The 4,847-nt window shown below is 50.5% G+C and overlaps 1 pseudogene; it reads left to right on the top strand.

Moving 5' to 3' along the window:
• Positions 1-4,847, top strand: part of LOC112072015 (transketolase-like) — a 31,003-nt pseudogene that overhangs the window by 14,473 nt on the left and 11,683 nt on the right.

The following is a 4,847-nucleotide window of genomic DNA, read 5'->3' as shown; positions in this document are numbered from 1 at the left end:
TGTCCCTAGTTACCGTGTGTACTGCATGCTGGGTGATGGGGAGTGTTCGGAGGGGGCTGTCTGGGAGGCCATGGCGTTTGGTTCCCACTACAACCTGGATAACCTGGTGGCTATTATCGACGCTAACCGTCTGGGACAGAGTGAAGCTGCTCCTCTCAAACACAACATGGACGTGTACCGTAAACGCTGCGAAGCCTTCGGGTCAGTACCCCCTCTCTCTCTCGTCCTTCGCTCCTCTCCTCTCATACTGTCAGTCTTCCATACTGCCCTGTGTTCGGGTCAGTACCCCCTCTCCCTCTCGTCCTTCGCTCCTCTCCTCTCATACTGTCAGTCTTCCATACTGCCCTGTCTCTAATTTGTTTAACTGTGTAGGTGGAACACGTATGTGGTGGATGGTCATGATGTCGAGGAGCTGTGTAAAGCTCTGTGGCAGGCCCAGCAGGTGAAGGGGAAACCCACCATGATCCTGGCCAAGACCTTCAAGGGGAGAGGACTCAAAGGTATGGGGAGAGGCTGGGGGGGGAAAGGTATGGGACAGGCGTGACAACAGACCCGGGTTCGATCCCAGGCTGTGTCACAGCTGGCTGTGACTGGGAGACCCATGAGGCGGCGCACAATGGGCCCAGCATCGTCCGTGTTAGGGGGAGGGTTTGGCAGGCTGAGATTTCCTTGTCCCATCGCGCTCTAGCGACTCCTGTGGCTGGCCGGGTGCACGCTGACACGGTCGCCAGGTGTAACGGTGTTTCCTCCGACACATTGATGCGCCTGGTTTCCAGGTTAAGGGGTCATTGTGTCAAGAAGCCGTGCGGCTTGGTTGTGTTTCGGAGGACGCACGACCTTTTGTTACCATTTTTCCTTTGTTTTATTTAAACTCTGCATTGTTGGTTAAGGGCTTGTAAGAAAGCATTTCCCGGTAAAGTCTACACCTTTTATTCTGTGAGTGACTGATAATGAAATTAATGACTAAATCTGTCGATTTTTCCTTTTCTCCAGGCATTGAGGATATGGAGAACTGGCATGGTAAGCCCATGCCTAAGGACCGGGCAGAGGAGGCGATTAAAGACTTGYKGGCTCAGATTCAGAACCCCAACAAGACCATCTGCCCCGAGCTACCTAAAGAAGATACCGCCCCCGCAGACCTCTCACCTATCAGCCTGCCCTCCCCGCCCAACTACAAGATTGGGGATAAGGTGAACACCCGCTCCCCCGCAGAGAGGGGGATACACGGTTAACCCGTCTCCTCTCTCTCCTCCTAGGTGGCCACTCGTAAGGCGTATGGCGCGGCCCTGGCTAAACAGTTAACCTCTCTCCTCCTAGGTGGCTACTCGTAAGGGCGTATGGCGGGCCCTGGCTAAACGGTTAACTCTCTCTCCTCCTAGGTGGCTACTCGTAAGGCGTATGGCGTGGCCCTGGCTAAACGGTTAACCCTCTCTCTCTTCCCTCTGGTGGCTACTCGTAAGGCGTATGGCGTGGGCCCTGGCTAAACGGTTAACCCTCTCTCCTCCTAGGTGGCACTCGTAAGGCGTATGGCGTGGCCCTGGCTAAACGGTTAACCCCTCTCTCTCCTCCTAGGTGGCTACTCGTAAGGCGTATGGCGTGGCCCTGGCTAAACGGTTAACCCCTCTCTCTCCCCCTAGGTGGCTACTCGTAAGGCGTATGGCGTGGCCCTGGCTAAACGGTTAACCCTCTCTCTCCTAGGTGGCACTCGTAAGGCGTATGGCGTGGCCCTGGCTAAACGGTTAACCTCTCTCTCCCCCTAGGTGGCTACTCGTAAGGCGTATGGCGTGGCCTGGCTAAACGGTTAACCCCTCTCTCCCTCCTAGGTGGCTACTCGTTACGGCGTATGGCGTGGCCCTGGCTAAACGGTTAACCCCTCTCCTCTCCCTCCTAGGTGGCCACTCGTAAGGCGTATGGCGTGGCCCTGGCTAAACGGTTAACCCCTCTCCTCTCTCTCCTCCTAGGTGGCTACTCGTAAGGCGTATGGCGTGGCCTTGGCTAAACTGGGTCAGTCCAGTCAGAGGGTGGTCGCTCTGGACGCTGACATGAAGAACTCTACCTTCTCTGAGATGTTCCACAAGGCCTTCCCCGAACGCTTCATCGAGTGCTTCATCGCTGAACAGAACATGGTGAGATGGAGGGACGAGACTGGGGGTGAGATGGATGTAGATGGGACGAGACTGGGTGAGATGGATGTAGGAGGGACGAGACTGAGGGTGAGATGGATGTAGGAGGGATGAGACTGGTCCTGTATCAACCTCTAACTAGCTGGCAGATTAAGGGCGCAGCCAAACTGGCACGTTGATTTTTTTTCGGTAATTTCCAGTGATTTCTCAGTGGGAGTCATACTTTGACGGACAGCGGAGGTGTTCCTGTCCAGAAAATGTTCATCATAAATCATAACTATTCTGTTCTATGCGGTGACTAGCTGTGTAATCCTAACTCCTGTTCTGTTCTATGCGGTGACTAGCTGTGTAATCCTAACTCCTGTTCTGTTCTATGCGGTGACTAGCTGTGTAATCCTAACTCCTGTTCTGGTCAGGGCTCTGTTGGTTCAGGTTAATCTGAGTCTCTGCTCCTAGACCTCACCCTAATCTCTACCACGCTGTAACCTGTCGCTGCCAGGGTAGATTCTCTGACGTCACTCCTAACCTCAAATCCATGATCTTCCTCTCATTCTAGTAGGATACAGGGAGAGTTGTAGGGGGGGATTTCATTCTAGTAGGATACGAGGGAGAGTTGTAGGGGGGGGGATTTCATTCTAGTAGGATACAGGGAGAGTTGGGGGGAGATTTCATTCTAGTAGGATACAGGAGAGGGTTATGGGGGGGGGATTTCATTCTAGTAGGATACAGGGAGAGTTGTAGGGGGGGGATTTCATTCTAGTAGGATACAGGGAGAGTTGTAGGGGGGGGAATTTCATTCTAGTAGGATACAGGGAGAGTTGCAGATATACTGTCCTGGTATTGGTCCAGCTTTGCAGAATACTGTCCTGATTGGGTCCAGCTTTCTGATATGCTGTCCTGATTGGTCAGCTTTCTGAGTGCTGTCCTGGATTGGGCCAGCTTTCTGAATGCTGTGCTGATTGGTCCAGCTTTTCAAGAATCCTGTCCTGATTGGTCCAGCTGTCAGAATCCTGTCCTGATTGGTCCAGCTGTCAGAATGTTTGAGGTGTTAGACGGCCACTGTCCTGGCTATGTCCCAAAATGGCACTCTAGGACCCTTACGGCTCTGGTTAAAAGTAGTGCACTATTAAGGGAACATGGGTGCTATTTGGCACAGTACTGTAATTATCATCATTCTGTTTTCTCTTGTGTCTAGTAGGTATGGTCTCCACATTGGAGGGTTAATGCCTTCACAGACCCGGTGCCCTCATATAAAATACTACTAAATATGCCTTCACAGACCCGGTCCCTCAATAGAAATACTACTAAATATGCCTTCACAGCCCAATAGAAATACTACTAAATATGCCTTCACAGCCCTCAATAGAAATACTACTAAATATGCCTTCACAGCCTCAATAGAAATACTACTAAATATGCCTTCACAGCCCTCATAGAAATACTACTAATATGCTTCACAGCCCTCAATAGAAATACTACTAAATATGCTTTCACAGCCCCAATAGAAAATACTACTAAATATGCATGTCTATGGTCCAATAGCAACTAGCTACTGGAGTATACATACATTTTGTATGTATGATGGGGTATATTCTACCCATTTTAGTTCCTGCCAAGGCAGCACTACTCTTCCTGGGGTTTATTATGGATCCCATTAGTTCCTGCAAGGCAGCAGCTACTCTTCCTGGGGTTTATTAGGGACCCCGTTAGTTCCTGCCAAGGCAGCAGCTACTCTTCCTGGGGTTTATTATGGATCCCCATTTAGTTCCTGCCAAGGCAGCAGCTACTCTTCCTGTGGTCCTAGCAACATTAAGGAGTTATATACTAGTTAAAATATAACATTTCACAACACATTGTTTCCCTGAAACCACTACTCTACCTCATATAATCTTATAAATCATTCCGTTAGTATACTGTGTGGTTATCAGATTGTGTGACTGTTACTAGATCGCCTTGAGGTCAGTGAATGACTACATTGGAGGTTCCTAATTAATAGTATGTTGTTATTTATAAGAGTGAGCTGAGTGCGATAGAGTCTAGTATTGGCCATCGATGTATGACTCGCGGAGCTCGGATATAGGTGTCAAGGATTTTCGGCTAATCTGAGACCTAGTACGTCTGACCTTATCCTTGTGCGCCAGCGGTCCCTATCTGACCACTTTCGCGTATGGCCGTCTCGTCTCAGAGTCTAAATTCACTGTAGTGGCTCCGCCGAGAGTCCCGGTCTAACTCGATCGCACGTTTGCATATACTGTGTCTAAGACAAATACTTGCTTCGTTGGATACTGAATACGACTCACTCGTAGATCAGTACCTCAAGTAAGTCCTCGAATCCTTGTATCACCGCCTTTTCCTCATCTCATGAGCCTCTAATTGTACACTGGCATCTCACTCTCTCCTAGTTTCTCCTTCGTACCAGAGATCACGGAGAAACTCTACGGCTTCCCTTATCCGTCGACAATCCACTCTCCACTTCCGCCTTCCTCGACAATCACACCTCCTTCCTATGGCCCCAGGTGAGGATGGCCCCTCCCAGATGGCGTTGGAGGGACATTGCTATGTTCGGCGCTATCCCCCAACATGCACTGTGTTCTACCCAGCGATGGGCGTGTCTGCTGAGAGGTCTGTGGAATTGGCTGCTAACACCAGGTAGGAACGACACACTATTCAACATGGTGGGGTGGGGGGGGTAGGAACGCACACACCTAATTGCAAAGCATGGGT

Source organism: Salvelinus sp. IW2-2015, unplaced genomic scaffold (genome assembly GCF_002910315.2).
Source record: "Salvelinus sp. IW2-2015 unplaced genomic scaffold, ASM291031v2 Un_scaffold1800, whole genome shotgun sequence".
NCBI classification, from domain to species: Eukaryota; Metazoa; Chordata; class Actinopteri; order Salmoniformes; family Salmonidae; genus Salvelinus; species Salvelinus sp. IW2-2015.
The sequence above is the reverse complement of the archived record's forward strand: the minus strand, read 5'-3'. Positions and strand labels throughout refer to the sequence as shown.